Genomic DNA, 20,296 nt, shown 5'->3' with positions numbered 1-20,296 from the left:
GAAACCCCATCAGTCCCTCACAATCCGCATGTGGAAATCTAGAAATGCAGGAGAGGCCTGGAGTCATAGTGGAATCCAGGATGAAAGGGGTGGCTGACAGAATGAGCAAAAGGAGGCAAGCACCGGAGGCTTGGGGTCACATTTCTTGGAAGTGGCCTGGAGCTGGCAGATGAGAACTCTGGCTGCCAGTCCTCATTCCACTAACAATAGCTCCTCTAATGACATGCCCCTTCCCTTTGTACCCGGCTCCAAATGGGGAAAGTAATTCCTGCGGTGTTGGCTTTGCATGTAGATGAAACCCTTTGAGGGGTAAAGGTTTATTTAAGTACTTTAGCAAATGCAAACTGTTACTATCAATATTAGCCAGCATCTTTATTTATTTTTTTGAGATGGAGTTTTGCTCCTGTCGCCCGGGCTGGAGTGCAATGGCAAACTCTCGGCTCACGGCAACCTCCGCCTCCCAGGTTCAAGCGATTCTCCTGCCTCAGCCTCCTGAGTAGCTGGGATTACAGGCATGCGCAACCACACCCGGCTAATTTTTGTATTTTTAGTAGAGACAAGGTTTCGCCATATTGGCCAGGCTGGTCTCGAACTCCTGACCTCACGTGATCCACGCGCCTCAGCCTCCCACAGCGCTGGGATTACATAGCCAGGGTCTTTATTAAGTGCCTGTCAAATAATGCTCCTGATTTATAAGCGCCCCGGCTCTACCTTCTGGGTGCTCAGACACCAACACGGAAAGAAGAGAATTAACATCCTGAGGAGTCACATATGCTAAAATATAAAGAGTAAGATTGTGAGGAAACTGCAGGGGAAGCAGGTAGGTTAGGAAAAGGTATCCTCACTTTTCTGCTGACCGATGAGTCTTATAATTCTTGAATTTCAGTGCTGGAAAGGTCCATTAAACATTCCAGGAGATTCTAGGGAGCTTCCAGAATGGCAGAAGAACTGGAACCATAAAGCCTGGGGAAGGGATGGAAGTCCTTGGGAAAGAAGCACTAAACAGCCCAGTGGAGACAAGGAAGGATTGGTCTCTCTCGTGCTTCGAGCCCAGCAATGATTATTCACTCAGATATGCCCCGGCAGGTCTTGCTGCTGGAGCCAGTGCTGTTCCTAGACCCAGGCAAGGTGCCATCCTACCCCGACAGGAAACAGGGCAGGAGGTGGGGCTGCCCCGGTGCCTGGTGTTGGGAGGGGCCGGGGGGAATCTGGGTGTTGGGAGGACAAGGCAGAGTCAGCTAGCTGTGAGGCTGGGGGAGGAGACTTCTAGTCTGGGAGAGACCCCTCCTTTCCGAGCTCCTTGTACTTCCAAACAGGCAGGCTTCCTCCTGTTACTAACCATACCCGGACTGACTACACAGGAGCCAGAAAGACTCAGAGAAACCTGTGATAGAGAAAAACAAATGGGGGAAGGGAGAGAAAAGAATGTCAGAGGACACTAGGGAAAAAGAATGGGAACTTGTGGTCTAAAGAGGGAACCAAGTCTGGCCAACATGGTGAAACCCTGTCTCTATTACAAATACAAAAACTAGCCAGGCATGGTAGTGCACGCCTGTAATCCCAGCTACTCAGGAGGGTGAGGCATGCGAATCACTTGAGACTGGAAGGCAGAGGTTGCAGTGAGCCGAGACTGTGCCATTGCACTCTAGCCTGGGTGACAGAGCAAGATCTTGTCTCAAAAAAAAAAAAAAATTAAATTTAAATTTTTTTTTTTAAAAAAAAGAGGGAACCAACAAGAGCTGGCAGAACAGAATAAAGTCTCAAGCCAAACAACTCCCTTGCCTTGGAAGAGCAAGGCTGCCAGGGTCTTGGAGCCTCTGTTTATCGGGTACCAGTTCAGAGGTCAGTGAGCGTGAGCTGGCCCGGGCGGCCCTCCCTCTCTCCCAGAGGAGAACAATAGGTTTGTTTTCCTGAGCTCTTCCTGTAATCCAGAAGGCCCACACAGAGGAAGAGGGGGCAAAGGCAGTGGCTATACCCAGTGGGGGAGGGGGTATTTAGCCTCCCATAAATTCATTAGCTCCCTTAAAGACACCGCAAAACACCAACAATCTAAGTGTTAAAATAGTGACTGCTATGCAAATGGAGCTTTAAAACCTATCCCTTAGCCCCAGTACCACCAGATTACTAACCCTAAACCCCATCTGTAGGAGATATTCTGAAGCCACCGCAGGGGAGGGGATAAGGGCCTGAGAGACAAGGGGCAGATGGGGTTTCCCCAACAATTTACGTTCCACAAGGATACAGTACTGGCAGAGATATGGAAGGAGGGGCAAGTATTCTGACAGAAGGGTGGTGTCTTAGGCATCCTTCAATTAGATAGGAGTAGCTAAAGGCTGTGTGTGTGTGTGTGTGTGTGTGTGCATAAGAAAAGAAATAGGAGGGTATATGTGTAAGAGAAAGAGCATCTTGGCCAGGCGTGGTGGCTCATGCCTGTAATCCCAGCACTTTGGGAGGCCAAGGCTGGCAGATTTGCCTGAGCTCAGGAGTTCGAGACCACCCTGGGCAACACGGTGAAACCCTATCTCTACTAAAAATACAAAAAATTAGCTGGGCATGGTGGTGTGTACCTGTAGTTCCAGCTACTCAGGAGGCTGAGACATGAGAATGGCTTGAGCCCTGGAGGCAGAGGTTGAAGTGAACAGAGACCGTACCATTACACTCCAGCTTGGGCTACAGAATGAGACTCTGTCTCAAAAAAAAAAAAAAAAAAAAAAAAAAAAAAAAAAAAAGAAAGAAAAAAGAAAAGCATCTTTGCTGCCACCAGTCCACTATCTTTGCACTCACCCTCTGCCATGCCCATCCTTGTCCCCCTCCCCACTCACAGACACGTCCAACAACAGCCCTGAGTATGCTTTAGTTTTCACCATCTTGGGTGCTATGGCCATCATGGTCTCCAGTGGCCTGGGTGCTGCCTACGGCATGGCCAACAATGGCACCGGCATCATGGCCATGTCTGACGTGTGGCCAGAGCCGATCATGAAGTCCATCATCCCAGTGGTCATGGCTGGTATCATCACCATCTATGGCCTAGTGGCGGCTGTCCCCACTGCCAGCTCCCTGAATGATGACATCAGCCTCTACAGCAGTTTCCTCCAGCTGAGCGCTGGCCTGAGTGGCCTGGCAGCCGGCTTTGCCATCATCGTCGTGGGGGACACTGGCAAGTGGGGCACTGCCCAGCAGCCCTAACTATGTGTGGGCATGACACTGATCCTCACCTTTGCCAAGGTGCTCATCCTCTCTACAAAGCAGCCCCTCTCCAAACCCACCAGTCACAGAAGACGATGTAAAGAGCACCCTTCCTCGTTCCGGAACAAACAGCCTGACACGCCTGTGCCGGGCAGCTGGCCCTCAGGAGTTGGTCTTCTAAGTGTACGGTGTCCTGGAGCTCGTCGTCTGTTGGCTAAGCCTTGCCCCCTCCTGCCCCATGCTGTGGACACCTGAGCCTACTCATCACCCATCCAGGTCCCTGACCAGTGAGGACTCAGGCCCCTGGATGCCCCACCCGTCTCCCTTGAGTGCTCTATGTAGAAGGATGAATTAGAGTTGTCACTCTCTCTTCACTGGGTATTTATAAAGCTTTGGCCTGTCCATGCCCCTGCGGAGCAGCCCTTGTCTCCCAACTCTCTGGTAACCTTCAGGTAGAGTGTCACCTCACAGAAGTTCCCATTGCTGAGCCTCCTGGGATGGACCACCCTCTCCAGCCCGGGCTAACAGGCCCAGTGCGGTGGCTGTGTCTGATAAAGTTCTCAGATGTCGGGGGAGGGAAAAAAAAAAGAGAGAGAGAGAGAGTGTGTAAGAAAGAGAGAGAAGGCCGGGCGCGGTGGCTCAAGCCTGTAATCCCAGCACTTTGGGAGGCCGAGACGGGCGGATCACGAGGTCAGGAGATCGAGACCATCCTGGCTAACACAGTGAAACCCCGTCTCTACTAAAATACAAAAACTTAGCCGGGCGAGGTGGTAGGCGCCTGTAGTCCCAGCTACTCGGGAGGCTGAGGCAGGAGAATGGCGTGAACCCAGGAGGCGGAGCTTGCAGTGAGCTGAGATCAGGCCACTGCACTCCAGCCTGGGTGACAGAGCAAGACTCCGTCTCAAAAAAAAAAAAAAAAAAAGAAAGAGAGAGAAAATGGGAGTGGGTGTGTGAGCTGGAGATAGGGAAGTGGCAGGAAAAGTCTGGTAAGATTACCTCCTCCTTCCTACCCAGGCAGAGATACTGGACACAGCCCCCCAAGGACCCAAAGGGTAAGTAGAGAGCCAGATGCCTGCCTTTCTCAATGGGAGGTGGCCCTCCCAGGCCTGAAGAAGTCTCCATTTACCCCAGAGCCAGCTAGGAAGCAGGTAGGTAGCACCATCCCCAAGCACCCAGGTGCCTGGGATGAACGGCAGGCCCAAAGCCAAAGCATGAGACAGATTAAATGTTCCTACGGCAGGAGGAGGAGAGCAGGGATCACCAGCATCTCTTCAATGAGCAAATGAAAGGAAGAGAGAAGGTAGACTGATACTCTCATCAATATCCTACTGTCCATGACATACCATCATCAACTGGACTTTTTTTTTTTTTGAGACAGAGTCTCGCTTTTGTTGCCCAGGCTGGAGTGCAACAGTGTGATCTCAGCTCACTGCAACCTTTGTCTCCCAGGTTCAAGTGATCCTCCTGCCTCAGCCTCCTGAGTAGCTGGGATTACAGGTGCCTGCTACCACGTCTGGCTGATTTTTTTGTATTTTTAGTAGAGACGGGGTTTCTTTTTTTTTTTTTTTTTTTTTTTTTTTTTTTTGAGACGGAGTCTCACGCTGTTGCCCAGGCTGGAGTGCAGTGGCGCAATCTCGGCTCACTGCAAGCTCCGCCTCCTGGGTTCACGCCATTCTCCTGCCTCAGCCTCCTGAGTAGCTAGGACTACAGGCGCCCGCCACCGCGCCCGGCTAATTTTTTGTATTTTTTTAGTAGAGACGGGGTTTCACTGTGGTCTCGATCTCCTGACCTTGTGATCCGCCCGCCTCGGCCTCCAAAGTGCTGGGATTACAGGCTTGAGCCACCGCGCCCGGCCTTCTTTCTTTTTTTTTTTTTTTTTCTTTTTAGACGGAGTCTCGCTCTGTCGCCCAGGCTGGAAAGCAGTGGCGCAATCTCAGCTCACTGCAAGCTCCGCCTCCCGGGTTCATGCCATTCTTCTGCCTCAGCCGCCCGAGTAGCTGGGACTACAGGCGCCCGCCATCTCGCCTGGCTAATTTTTTGTATTTTCAGTAGAGACGGGGTTTCACTGTGTTAGCCAGGATGGTCTCGATCTCCTGACCTCGTGATCCACCCGCCTCGGCCTCCCAAAGTGCTGGGATTACAGGCGTGAGCCACCATGCCTGGCCAAGACAGGGTTTCACCATCTTGGCCAGGCTGGTCTTGAACTCCTAACCTCAGGTGATCCATCCGCCTCGGCCCTCAAAGTGCTAGGATTACAGGTGTGAGCCACTGTGACTGGCCTTTTTTTTTTTTTAAGACAGGAGTGTGGTGGCACAATCTCAGCTCACTGCCACCTCCCCTTCTAGGTTCAAGTGATTCTCCTGCCTCAGCTTCCTAAGTATAATAAGAGCTGGGACTATAGGTGCCCACCACCACACCCAGCTAATTTTTTGTATTTTTAGTAGAGACAGGGTTTCACCATGTTGGCCAGGCTGGTCTCGAATTGATGACCTCAAGCGATCTGCCCGCCTGGGACTCCCAAAGTGCTGGAACTATAGGAGGGAGCCACTGCGCCCAGCCTGGACTCTTTTTAATGAAGCCTTCAAAAAAAACTCCTTTTCTCAGCTTTCCTTACTCTCTGAAACAGACTCTCCACTCTGCTAACCCTGCCTCTCACGCTGTGGAACTCAACCGGATCTTTTCATTCTGATTCCACAATGTGAAGTACTTGTCCTCTGTTTATCGATGGCTACCCGTGTTGTGAAGTGTTTTTATGGGAATGAAGCACAGGAGGGGAGGAAATCAGGCCAGTTCTAGAAGTAAAAGGAAGGCAAAGAAACCAGGAAAAAGATTTATGTGACAGGAGGAAGGGCAGTTTATAAATCACTCATGGATCTCTACGCCAGAGGGACGTGTGAGATACACGCATGCACATACGCACTGACTTGCAGGTACATGCAGAGGCAGCAACAAGTCAGGACATGACACATACGTGAATACAGATACCATTCTCATCAGAAACCAGTTAGAGCAGAGGGGCCCTGCCTGGAGCAAGGAGACTGGAGCTAATTCCCCTCCTTCTCTCACAGGCTGATTGTGCTGCCTCCATGTCTAGGTTCCCCACAGATCTGGCTGCCTCCGACAGGGGCCCTGGGCTGGTGGCTGGACCCAGCCTGGAGGTCTTCACAGATGGAGGCCTACAGGAGGTGGCAGCTGACACCTGGAGGGAGCGGGATGAAAGCAGGCAGTGCGGAGTAGAGAAAGCCAGGCGGTGGGGGAGGGAGGGAGGGAGAAGAAGGGACCAGATTCAAGCAGCCTCGCGCTGGTTCTAAAATGGCCACAGCAAGGCAACGGACAGATGGTCCCTTTCTGATGCTGAGCCGGGGAAGTGGGGAAAGGGAAAAGGAAAAAATAAACACCATCACAGTCATAAATTTAAAAATAAACTGAAAAACCTAAAAAATAAACAGCTTGCTTCTGAGGTTCCGTCTGCCTCCAGAACCTTCTAAGGGAAAATATAGAACTGCAGGCCTGGGAGAGCAGCCCCAGCCTCGGGTGTGAAGATGGCTGGAGGTCATTCTAGCCATCCCCTGTCCCCAGCTGGAGCATCTTGCAAAGTCTTCCGGGCAGCGGAGGTGGTATCTCGCCTTTACCTCCCTAGCACTTCTTCCCAAGTCTCACTGTAGGTAAGCAAGGCCATGGCTTTTCAAATGTCAGAGCCGTTTGATTCTGTCTCCTTCCCAAGAGTCAGTTTCTGTCCAACATCAGTAGAATCAAGTTCATCCTCTCACAGTTGTTGCCCCTCCTGCCACCACCCAACTGCCCAGACTTTACAGTTCACAGGGCGCTTTCACAGCCATGACTGCATCTGCACTTAAACCTGCAGGGAAGCTGGGCAGGAATGGCTACCACAGAGAACAGATGAGAAAGCCAGGGCTCTAACAAGTGAAATGTTTGTCAAGGTGAAGCAAGAGCTCAAGCTTGCATAGCCTTCTGATGGCACACAGCAACCACACTGCCCCCACCAACTACTCTGCCCCCACCAACCACACTCCCCCACCCAAACCACACTCCCCCTCCAACCACACTCTCCCACCAACCACACTCCCCCCACCAATCACACTCCCCCACCAACCACACTCCCCTCCCAACCACACTCCCCTGACCACACTCCCTCCACCAACCACACTCCTCCCCCAACCACACTCCTGGACCAACCATACTCCTAGACCAACCACACTCCCCCTACCAACCACACTCCCCCTACCAACCACACTCCACCCACCAACCACATTCCACCCACCAACCACACTCCTCCCCCAACCACACTCCTAGACCAACCATACTCCCCCCACCAACCACACTCCCCCACCAACCACACTCCCCCCACCAACCACACTCCTCCACCAACCACACTCCCCCTCAACCACACTCCCCCTCAACCACACTCCTGGACCAACCACACTCCTCCCTCAACCACACTCCCGGACCAACCACACTCCTCCCTCAACCACACTCCCCCCACCAACGACACTCCTCCCCCAACCACGCTCCCCCTCAACCACACTCCCCCTCAACCACACTCCTGGACCAACCACACTCCACCTCAACCACACTCCCCCACCAACCACACTCCCCCCACCAACCACACTCCCCCCACCAACCACACTCCCCGGACCAACCACGCTCCCCCCACCAACCACACTCCCTCCACCAACCACACTCCCCAACCAACCACACTTCCCCACCAACCACATTCCACCCACCAACCACACTCCCCCTCGACCACACTCCTGGACCAACCACACTCCTGGACCAACCACACTCCCCCCACCAACCACACTCCCCCACCAACCACACTCCCCCCACCAACCACACTCCCCCCACCAACCACACTCCCCCCACCAACCACACTCCTCCACCAACCACACTCCCTCCACCAACCACACCCCCCCACCAACCATACTCCCCCCACCACATTCCCCCACCAACCATACTCCCCCCACCAAACACATTCCCCCACCAACCATACTCCCCCCACCACCAACCACACTCCTTCCACCAACCACACTCCCCAACCAACCACTTTCCTGGACCAACCACACTCCCCCCACCAACCACACTCCTCCCACCAACCACACTCCCCCACCAACCACACTCCCCTCACCAAACACATTCCCCCACCAACCATACTCCCCCCACCAATCACACTCCTCCCACCAACCACACTCCCCAACCACCACTTTCCTGGACCAACCACACTCCACCCACCAACCACACTTCCCCCACCAACCACACTCCTCCCACCAACCACACTCCCCAACCACCAATTTCCTGGACCAACCACACTCCCCCCACCAACCACACTCCTCCCACCAACCACACTCCCCCACCAACCACACTCCCCCCACCAACCACTTTCCTGGACCAACCACACTCCACCCACCAACCACACTTCCCCCACCAACCACACTCCTCCCACCAACCACACTCCTCCCACCAACCACACTCCCCCACCAACCACACTCCCCCCACCAACCACACTCCCCCACCAACCACACTCCCCCACCAACCACACTCCCCCACCAACCACACTCCCCCACCAACCACACTCCCCCCACCAACCACACTCCCCCACCCAAACCACACTCCCCCACCAACCACACTCCCCCACCAACCACACTCCCCCACCAACCACACTCCCCCCACCAACCACACTCCCTGACCAACTACACTCCCCAAACCAACCACACTCCCCCTCAACCACACTCCTGGACCAACCACACTCCTGGACCAACCACACTCCCGGACCAACCACACTCCCCCACCAACCACACTCCACCCACCAACCACACTCCTCCCCCAACCACATTCCTGGACCAACTACATTCCTGGACCAACCAGACTCCCCCCACCAACCACACTCCCCCACCAACCACACTCCCCCCATCAACCACACTCCCCCCACCAACCACACTCCCCCACCAACCACACTCCCCCTCAACCACACTCTCCCCACCAACCACACTCCCCCTCAACCACACTCTCCCCACCAACCACACTCCTCCCCCAACCACACTCCCCCCACCAACCACACTCCTCCACCAACCATGCTCCCCCTTAACCACACTCCCCCTCAACCACACTCCCCCCACCAACCACACTCCCCCTCAACCACACTCTCCCCACCAACCACACTCCTCCTCAACCACACTCCTCTCCCAACCACACTCCCCCCACCAACTACACTCCTCCACCAACCATGCTCCCCCTCAACCACGTTCTCCCTCAACCACACTCCCCCCACCAACCACACTCCCCCTCAACCACACTCTCCCCACCAACTACACTCCTGGACCAACCACACTCCCCCCACCAACCACACTCTCCCCACCAACCATACTCCCCCCACCAACTACACTGCACCCACCAATCACACTGTCCCCACCGAGTAGATTCCATTTCCCTCTGTGGGCTAAACAGGTTCTTCCTCAGGCTCACATATGACTGCTGTACAGCTGAATATTCCAGCTATGGTTTACCTGGAGCCTTGCCAATTCTCGTGGTGTGACGTTTGGTTCTTGCTGGCGTGGGGATGAGGCAGAGGGGCAGGAGCACTGCACTAACTAGTGGCTTTCGCTCCGTTCCTTCTCACTCCTGGGTCTCCACATGCTGTTCACTCTTGCAAGTTCATCACTCTCCTCCTCTTTACCTGGATGCCTCGTGCCCGTGCCTCCCAACCTCCACTGAGACAATGTCACCTCCAGGAAGTGCCCCTGACGATCCTCTCCTCCCACAATACCCTGTACTGACCCTTTCATGACACCAATTACATTTTCGTGATTGATTCTCTTATCTGTCTCCTCTGCTAGACTAAGTTCTTGGAGGTCAGGGCTGCCCTCAATACCTGTCTGTGGAATGAATGAATACAGAAATAAAAGAAAGCTGGTGTTATCTAGAAAACTCTCCCTCCTTCCTTAATGCAGCAGTTTCTAACACTAGTTTTGGATTATCTCCATCCTTCCAAAATAATCCTTGAATATTCACTTAAGTGGAATGCATTAGAGCAGCTACTAAAAGTGAAAATTCATGCTAGTCACATGAATCAGCACCTTATAATTTATATGCTCGGTCAATGTTTTACCAGAGTGGACTTTCTTAGTTCTTTTTCTTTGAGGCAGAGTCTCACTGTGTTGCCTAGGCTGGAGTGCAATGACACGATCTTGGCTCACTGCAACCTCCGCCTGCAAGGTTCAAGTGATTCTCCTGCCTCAGCCTCCCAAGTAGCTGGGATTACAGGCACAAGCCACCACGCCCAGCTAATTTTTGTTTTTGTTTTTTTTTTGTTTTGTTTTGGTTTTTTTTTGAGACGGAGTCTTGCTCTGCCACCCAGGCTGGAGTGCAGTGGCCGGATCTCAGCTCACTGCAAGCTCCGCCTCCCGGGTTCACGCCATTCTCCTGCCTCAGCCTCCCGAGTAGCTGGGACTACAGGCGCCTGCCACCTCGCTGGGCTAGTTTTTTGTAGTTTTTAGTAGAGACGGGGTTTCACAGTGTCAGCCAGGATGGTCTCGATCTCCTGACCTCGTGATCCGCCCGCCGTCTCGGCCTCCCAAAGTGCTGGGATTACAGGCTTAAGCCACCGCGCCCGGCCTCTTTTTTTTTTTTTTTTTTTTTGAGACGGAGTCTTGCTGTGTCACCCAGGCTGGAGTGCAGTGGCGCGATCTCAGCTCACTGCAAGCTCCGCCTCCCGGGTTTACGCCATTCTCCTGCCTCAGCCTCCAGAGTAGCTGGGACTACAGGCGCCCACCACCACGCCTGGCTAGTTTTTTGTATTTTTAGTAGAGACGGGGTTTCACCGTGTTAGCCAGGATGGTCTCGATCTCCTGACCTCGTGATCCACCCGCCTCGGCCTCCCAAAGTGCTGGGATTACAGGCTTGAGCCACCGCGCCCGGCCTTATTTTTGTATTTTTAGTAGAGACAGGGTTTCACTTTGTTGGTTAGGCTGGTCTTGAACTCCTGACCTCAGGTGATCCACTCACCTTGGCCTCCTAAAGTGCTGGGATTCCAGGCGTGAGCCACCGTGCCTGGCCCGAGAGTGGACTTTCTCAAGGCAGGAAATTCCTATATGGTTGGCAAAAACCAAACGGGAACACTAATAATGGCCCAAAGAGGTCGGGAGACAACACGGCCAGGAGAGATGAAGGGAAGGCTTCCTGGAGGAGAGAAGAGTCAGCACAGTGGAAAGGAGAGGGAAACGGGCAGAGGCTGGGCTGGATGAGAAGGGCCAAAGAAGTCCCCATCGCGGGGGGCAGACAGCGAGCAGGAAGCCTCTAAGATGGAAGAGGGTAACTCGGGGGTAGGCTTTCTTAGCTGAGGCCAACAGCAAGACGGGAGCGTGGTGAAATGGAACGATAGGGAATGCTTAGTGTTTACTGTACTAAGAATCAGAAGGCCTGGGCACTGGTTCTGACTCCTCTGTATAAAAATCACTTAACCTCTTGGAGGCTCTTTTCCTTACCTACCCAGGCCCATTTCATAAGAATTCACCGATGTAAAAACATTTTAACATCCATAAAGTGCTACAAATTTGCATAGAGTCATTATGAAGAAACTGGCTCCCACTGAGCAAGGCAAAACTGTGGCAAAAAGTGATTTACTGAAACTGTTGGCATTGCTGGGATTTAGGGTGAAGTGCGGCAGTTCAGGAGAGAAGAAACGAGACAAAGAGCAGAACTGACAGGAGGGCAGGTGAGAGAGAAGGGAGGAAAACAGATCTGTGGCCTCAGAGGCTGACAGGCAGGGAGGAGGGGCAGTCCCTGGGGAGCGGACACCAGAGAGAGCAAGGAAGGGCACGGCATGGCAGTGGGAGGGGGCAGAAAGGAGATGCCAGGTCCGTTCTGGCTGGCAGATACTAAGCTAACAGAGGAGGACAACACCAGTCATCGGGGGTTGGATAATAATAAGGCTTCTTGCTGCTGGTTTTCAATTGCAGCACAAACAGATCATTATACCTTATTGCCAGCCTCCTCCTGCGGGAGTCAGGTGTCCACAAATCCAAGGGAAGAGACTAGGGAAGCTTTATGACCAAGAAAACTTGTGACCTGCACCCATATGATTTCGCATTCCAGAAGACCAATGAGACGCCATGAGAGAAAACGGGACTGAAAGCTCTGAAGGACAAGGGGACAGGAAAAGAGACCCTGGAAGGAGTGGGAGAGGGTGCGAAGCTGAGTCAGCTGGAGGAAGAACAGGTAGAGGGTGGGGCCAGCAGGAAGGGGAGGAAGGACTGTCTGAATCACACTCTGAGAAAGAACAGGGTTCCTCTCCAAAGGGTGGAGACCAGATATTCTCTGGCCCCACCAAGGACCAACCCAGGATAAATTACAGCTGAAGAGACAGCAGGTGAGACAGATGGGGAACTTCCTGACCAGCAGGATGGAGCAAACATGTTCACTCAACTTTTCACTGGGCCTGTCTCTCCTGTTTATCCTAAGACACCTTCCCAGACACTTTTCATGCCAACTCTGTGGTCTGGTGAACCAGCTCAGGTATTCATTCAACAAACACTGAGTGTCAGCTATGTACAGGCGCTGCTAGATACTAGAATGTGGCGTTGAACAAAACAGAAATGGTCCCTTCTTCCTTCATGGAGCTTACAGTCTAGTCAAGGAAGCAGATGTTAGAGACATAATTACATAACACCTGTGAGACTCTGATGAAACAGTATAGAGTGCTATCAGAACAACTCAAGGAGGCTGCAGCGAGCCAAGCTTGTGCCACTGCACTCCAGCCCGGATGGCAGAGGGAGACAGTATCTCAAAAAAAAAGATGAAGAAGAAGAAAAGATTAAAGGGAGGTCATGATGGGGAAGGGAGCCAGGAAGCGCCTGCTAAGGAAGTGATATTTAAGCTGAGACCAGCCGGGCACGGTGGCTCACACCTGTAATCCCAACACTTTGGGAGGCCGAGACGGGCAGATCACCTGAGGCCGAGAGTTCGAGACTAGCCAGACCAACATGGAGAAACCCTGTCTCTACTAAAAATGTAAAAAATTAGCCGGGCATGGTGGCGGGCGCCTGTCATCCCAGCTACTCGGAAGGCTGAGGCAGAAGAATTGCTTAAATCAGGAGATGGAGGTTGCGATGAGCCAAGATGGCACCATTGCACTCCGGCCTGGGCAACAAGAGCAAAACTCCAACTAAAAAAAAAAAAAAAAAAAAAAAAGCTGAGACCACAGGGACAAGCAAGAGTTAACCAAGGGAGGAACAGGGGTGGGGAGTACACAAAGGCTCAAGGCAGGAATCTCAATCTCCAGGCAAGGCAGAGTAAGGAGCCCAGCATCCTGAGCCGCCCAGCCCTGAATCTGTGCCTTTCAATAAAGCTTTTTAGAACGTCTTGTCTCTCACATCCCAACAAAGCTGTGTATCCCCAAGGGTGAGGCACAGGTTTTCCCCTCAGGCTGAATGCTTTCTCTGGGTGGGTCCAGAGCTTTTGCCGAAAACAGCACGCAGGGCCAGGGTGACTGCCCAGTGATTGCCGGAATTCCTGAGTCAGGACAAACAGGACTTTCGTGTTCAGATTGAAGTTACTCTTCCTTGCAGTGACGCTGGAAGACTTTCAGGAGATGGCAAGAGGCTCTAGGTCTGGGAAAGGGGAGCCAAGCCCACAGAATTCCAGGTCTACACCTGGGGCTCACTGACTCACTCGCAGCCATTTACATTAAAATCAATAGACTGGTTGGTTTTCTCTTTCTTTTGTTTTCTTTTTTTTTTGAGATGGAGTCTTGCTCATCTCCCAGGCTGGAATGTGGTGGTGCGATCTCGGCTCACTGCAAGTTCCACCTCCCGGGTCCACGCCATTCTCCTGTCTCAGCCTCCCGAGTATCTGGGACTACAGGCGCCCGCCACCTCACCTGGCTAATTTTTTGTATTTTTAGTAGAGACGAGGTCTCACCGTGTTAGCCAGGATGGTCTCGATCTCCTGACCTTGTGATCTGCCCGCCTCGGCCTCCCAAAGTGCTGGGATTACAGGCATGAGCCACTGTGCCTGGCCGGTTTTCTCTTTCTTAAACAAAATACTAAGTCGGGGGAGAGGAATGTTAAAGAACCCCAGGAGACACGCTTTGTGAGAACTTTGTACAGTAAGAAAAGTTGGGCAGCTACCACCTGTCTAATGAGCATTTACCAGACTAAGCACTTTACATCCCTTTTAGTTAATCCTCTCAACATCCCTATTAGGTGAGTCTTGTTACCTTCATTTTACAAAGGACAAAACTGAGGCACCAGGGGCCGGGCGCACAGTGGCTCAGGCCTGTAATCCCAGCACTTCGGGAGGATGAGGCGGATGGATCACCTGAGGTCAGGAGTTCAAGACAAGCCTAGCCAACATGGCAAAACCCCGTCTCTACTAAAAAATACAAAAATGAGGCCGGGCACGGTGGCTCATACCTGTGATCCCAGCACTTTGAGAGGCCAAGGCAGGCGGATCACGAGGTCAGGAGATCGAGACCATGCTGGCTAACACAGTGAAACCCTGTCTCTACTAAAAATACAAAAAATTAGCTAGGCGTGGTGGCAGGTGCCTATAGTCCCAGCTACTCGGGAGGCTGAGGCAGAAGAATGGTGTGAACCCGGGAGGCAGAGCTTGCAGTGAGCCGAGATTGCGCCACTGCACTCCAGCCTGGGCGACAGAGCAAGACTCCGTCTCAAAAAAAAAAAAAAAAACAAAACCTAAAAACTGAGGCATAGGGGTATGAGTTACTTGCCAAAGAACACATAGTAAGTGACAGAACTGGGGTTTGAATCAAGCCTGTCTCCAAGACCTGTGCAGTCGCAGGGAGGGATGATGGGGAAGGTCCCCCATTCCAGGTCCCTCTCTGTCCCTAAGGAACAATTCCCTGTCTTCACAAGTCAATCCCCACTTGGTTCTGACTCCTTTTCCTCCTCAGCACTAATAGACACAGGAAACCATCTTTGGAGTGTACGTATTCTGAAGGTCATATTTCAAATCAAACAGTCTTTCAGACTCCCTCCCGTCCTCCCTCGCTCCTTCTTCCCTTCTCTCTCCTCCCTCTCTCTCCTTTTTAACAGAGACGAGGTCTATACGTTGCCCAGGATGGTCTCAAGCTCCTGAGCTTAAGCACTCCACCCACCTCTGCCTCCCAAAGTGCTGGGAATACAGGCATGAGCCACTGTTATGGGCCCAGAGCTTTTTCTGAAACTTCCCTGTATTTTTTTTTTTTTTTTTTTTTTTTTTGAGACGGAGTCTCGCTCTGTCCCCCAGGCTGGAGCATAGTGGCCGGATCTCAGCTCACTGCAAGCTCCGCCTCCCGGGTTCACGCCATTCTCCTGCCTCAGCCTCCCGAGTAGCTGGGACTACAGGCGCCCGCCACCTCGCCCGGCTAGTTTTTTGTATTTTTTTTTTAGTAGAGACGGGGTTTCACTGTGTTAGCCAGGATGGTCTCGATCTCCTGACCTCGTGATCCGCCCGTCTCGGCCTCCCAAAGTGCTGGGATTACAGGCTTGAGCCACCGCGCCCGGCCAACTTCCCTGTATTTTTTTGTGTCTTTCCCATGGATGCTGGGCTCCATGCCCACACTCCGACACTGTACTCAACCTGAGATCTCTCCACACAGTAGGAACTGGTGTTTCCCAGACCAGCTGTGAGACACCACCCGCCCTGGTCACTGGCACCCCCCGTTTCTCTCAGCTCCTCCCAGCTTAACACACAGTCACCACCTCATACATGCACTTTTCCTTATATATAGAACACTGCAAATTACACATTTGATATATTCATATGTTTAAGTCAGTGTGAGAACAAATAAAGCATATTTTGACCTCTACGACAGGGGGCTGGCTCTGTCTCATAGTAGGCACTCAAAAAGTTTTAGGAAGGAAGAAGGACTCCTGGGCCTGAAGGGATATTAGGGATCCTATCATCCTACAGCCCTCAGGAAACACTCCCTGCAAATGTGTAGGCTGTGGAGACAGACTTGGATTCAAACCAGCTTCAGCTCACCTAGTCAGGCATGGTGGTGGGAGCCTGTAATCTCAGCTACGCTAGAGGCTGAGGCAGGAGAATCACTTGAACCCTGGAGGCAGAGGATGCAGTGAGCTGAGACTGCGCCACTGCACTCCAGCCTGAGCCAGACTCCATCTAAATGAATGAATGAATGAAGGCATGAATGAATGAATGAAATGGAACCGAAACTAGAACCAGGTTGTCCAGCTCCTCATGCTATGTACACTCCATGGATCACACTGCCTCAAAGGCAAAGTCAAACAGCCCATTGTGTTAGCAGGCCTTCCACTGACAGTCTTTTAGAGATGGGCAATTTGGGCCACCTGAGGAGGTTATGAGGCCAGGACAGGAGATCCGGGCAGTAGCAGGTATGTTCATTGTTAACTTGTGAAACACACCTCATCTGCAAAGACTACACTTTGGACCCCACACTGACCAATCTCACATGAGATCTTTGTTTCTGTGGGGACTGGGCAATGCGGCAGTCATGAGACCTGAGTATGGGAAGTCAGCTCTGACTAGCTCTGAGACCTTGACTGAGTGCTGGCACCTTTTGAAATGTAAGATGGGGCCGAGCATGGTGGCTCACACTTGTCATCCTAGCACCTTGGGGGGCAGAGGTGGGAGGATCACTGGAGGCCAGGAGTTCAAGGCTGCAGCGAGTTATGACCATGCCACTGCATTCCAGTCTGGGCAACAGAGCATGACCCTGTCTCAAAATCAGTAATGATAAGATGGCCCATAGATGCTCTGCTATCAACACAAACACTTCAATCACTTATTACTTTTATTGGCGATGGTGATGGGAACAACATCCAGGCAGACTGCAAGGTAACACCTAAGGATGTTAGTGTCTCTAGGAGTCATCAATTGGAACATTCCTTCATTCAAACCTTGAACATTAGTGTGGGGTAGACTGAGACTCAGTCCAAGGAAAACAACTGACTGCCATTCAGACCTGGCTCAGTCTAAGAAAAAAGTAGGTTTTAGACTGCAGTAAGAGGAACTGTGGTGAGAAGGGCCACTCAGTATTGGGCAGTTCCTGGCAGATGTCATCAAATACGTGTAGCCTGCTATAAGGTTGTACACGGAGACAGAGAAAAAAGACCTCATAAGTCCTTGAGTCTTCCCTTGATCCTTGCAATCTGACACTGTTGTGAGGAAAGTCTGAGGTCTTTTGCACTGCAGGCTTCTGCCTGGTAATGTAAGGGCACAGCCCACAATAGTGTACCCTAACATACCACCCCCGCCTACCAGCTAGACGCCTGTATTTTGACCTCTAAGACAGAGGGCTCTCCTACCCTCCTCTATTCCTGGGTCACCTGAAGAATAAGTATGTATCTCCCTCCCTTTTTCCTCCTTCCCCATGAAGGTCAGTGAGAAACTGTAAACAGCAAGGATGAGGGAAAGTGAGGAGGCCAGGGAGGGCCACTGCACTCATCTCTGTTCTAAAATATCCAACTCAGCCATGCACAGTGGCTCACGCCTGCAATCCCAGCACTTTGGGAGGCTGAGGCAGGCGGATCACTCGAGGCTGGGAGTTTGAGACCAGCCTGACCACCAGGGTAAAACCCCCATTTCTACTAAAAATACAAAAATTAGCTGGGCGTGGTGGCGCGCGCCTGTAGTCCCAGCTATTATGCTTGGGAGGCTGAGGCAGAATAGCCTGAACCCGGGGGTGGTGGCTGCAGTGAGCCAAGATCGCGTCACTGCACTCCACCCTGGGTGACAGAGCGAGACTCTGTCTCAAAAAAAAAAAAAAAAAAAAAAAAAAAAATTCAATTCCAGGTCATGCTTTGAGTCTGTCCAGGGGTATAAACACCAGAGGAATACGGAATACGGAGCCTGACCTGGCTCTCAACTGTCCAGGCCTGGAGGTCCAGGAGGGTTGACCCCCCTTTAACACATGTACCCCTCACATACTAACACAGAACGCTGTTATATACTATCATCTTCATCCCCTAAACGACCTTATTTCCAACTTCCTCTAGCACCTAACCATCAGACCCCCAGGATGAGATGAAGTAAGAGGCTGAAAACAAGCAAGATGACGAACATGAGCATAGCAGAAACCAGAACGCACGTCATGGCTGGGGGATGGCGAAAGGAACTGAATACGGAACAGAAACCCTTAACTTCTCTTGCTACTGCCCAATCCTCTTGTGATTCCAGGCAGCCATTTCATTTAAAATCCCTTTCAGAAGCCTGTCGTCTTGCATGAGAGCTGGGAAGCTGGGAGGGGGGTTGTGTTCCGGGTTGGCTGATGATACGTGGACTTCTGAGACATGAACCTAGGCTGACTCAACAAATATAAAGCATCTGCTCGGTCAGACCCTCTGCTCAACTGTGCACACACAAAAGACGACGAGGTGCGGAATGGCGGCTGCCAGGGGCTGGAAGGTGGCGGGTCAGAGAGTCAGTGTTTACTGGGTACAGAGTTTCATCTGGGGAGGATGAAGTAGTTCTGGAGATGGACGGTGGTTACAGTTGCACAACAGTGTGAATGTACTTAATGCCACAGAACTGTACACTTAAAAATGGTTATAATGGTAAGTCTTACATATACTTAATCACATTAAAAAAAAAAAAACCAAAACACATTTTTTTTTTTTTTTTTTTTTTTGAGACGGAGTCTCGCTGTGTCTTCCAGGCTGGAGTGCAGTGGCGTGATCTCGGCTCACTGCAAGCTCCGCCTCCCGGGTTCACGCCATTCTCCCGCCTCAGCCTCCCAAGTAGCTGAGACTACAGGCGCCCGCCACCGCGCCCGGCTAGTTTTTTGTATTTTTAGTAGAGACGGGGTTTCACCATGTTAGCCAGGATAGTCTCGATCTCCTGACCTCGTGATCCACCCGCCTCGGCCTCCCAAAGTCCTGGGATTACAGGCTTGAGCCACCGCGCCCGGCCCCAAAACACATTTTTAAAGGGTGGGGGGAAATGAGAGAGTCTTCCTCTCCTCCCTCTGAAGAGGCTTTCTTTTGAATGATTCGACTGTCTTTCCTCCAGACCAAATATTCTGAATTCTTCTGCACATCCTTCTTGGCATCACAGTGATCTGCCCAGCGGCCCTACATTTAGAAATCTCTCTCAGTTCTGGGTACGAGCCCCATGGAGCTCTGTATTCCCAACATGTGCTCCCCAGTGCCAACCCACCAGCAGTTCAGCTCAGGCTGAGGTCACTTACTCTCCCCACCTCAGAAAGACCCAGGTATATGAATAAAAGGTGTCCTCTATTAAGACACAGCTCTAGAGGCCATGCGCTCCTGGAGGGCAGTAACTATCTCTCATACAGGCTGTCTCCAGCCCACGAAACTGGCCATATTCCAAAAGTCTCCAAAAACTTGACTGAGAAACAGTGTGGATAATGTTATAGTCCTCAGTAAGCCCACAAAGCCTGTTTACCACAGGTCACAGGAATATCACACATTTACAATTAAAACAGGCAGGCTGGGCGCGGTGGCTCACACTCGTAATCCCAGCACTTTGGGAGGCCGAGGTGGGTGGATCACCTGAGGTCAGGAGTTCGAGACCAGCCTGACCAACATGGTGAAACCCCATCTCTACTAAAAATACAAAAATTAGCCAGGTGTGGTGGCGTGCAACTGTAATCCCAGCTACTTGGGAGACTGAGACAGAAGGATCGCTTGAACCTGGGAGGTGGAGGTTGCAGTGAGCCAAGATCGCGCCACTGCACTCTAGCCTAGGCAAAAGAGCAAGACTTCAGCTCAAAAAAAGTGAAAACAAACCAAAAAACAGGCAGAAGACAATACTAGTTGCATGTAGTCTAGAGTGCCAGTTACACACTGCCCTCCTGTCCTCCCCCTCAGTGCCCACCCTCAAATATACCCCGCCACGTGGGAGCAGGCCCCCCTCCAACGGCATGGCAGCCCAGGTTTTGGAGACAGACTTGAGTCTGAATGTGGGCTCTGCTGCTTCCTGGCTGTCCAACCTCAGGCAAGTTACTTTTTTTTTTTTTTGTGAGACGGAGTCTCGCTCTGTTGCCCAGGCTGGAGTGCAGTGGCCGGATCTCAGCTCACTGCAAGCTCCGCCTCCCGGGTTTACGCCATTCTCCTGCCTCAGCCTCCCGAGTAGCTGGGACTACAGGCGCCCG

The 20,296-nt window shown here is 52.1% G+C and overlaps 1 protein-coding gene and 1 long non-coding RNA gene across 20 annotated transcripts in view; one reads left to right on the top strand and one right to left on the bottom strand.

The window, feature by feature from the left end:
* LOC105472378 (misshapen like kinase 1) overlaps window positions 1-20,296 on the bottom strand; it is a 71,722-nt gene that overhangs the window by 39,226 nt on the left and 12,200 nt on the right. The window contains exon 1 of one of the 19 annotated variants that reach the window (XM_011725660.3): window positions 846-1,171. The exons of 17 other annotated variants lie outside the window; for them this stretch is intronic. The gene's annotated coding sequence lies outside the window, so the exon portion shown is untranslated. Of the gene's footprint in view, window positions 1-845; window positions 1,172-20,296 lie in introns of those variants that run through there. One more of the 19 variants, XM_011725678.3, reaches the window with a different exon arrangement.
* Window positions 737-18,318, top strand: LOC139359425 (uncharacterized). Its single transcript, XR_011615333.1, has 3 exons — window positions 737-820; window positions 4,201-4,238; window positions 18,180-18,318. It is a non-coding gene; the product is annotated as an uncharacterized lncRNA (long non-coding RNA).

Source organism: Macaca nemestrina, chromosome 17 (assembly GCF_043159975.1).
Source record: "Macaca nemestrina isolate mMacNem1 chromosome 17, mMacNem.hap1, whole genome shotgun sequence".
NCBI classification, from domain to species: Eukaryota; Metazoa; Chordata; class Mammalia; order Primates; family Cercopithecidae; genus Macaca; species Macaca nemestrina.
Note: the sequence above shows the minus strand (reverse complement) of the source record. Positions and strands in the feature narration are given on the sequence as shown.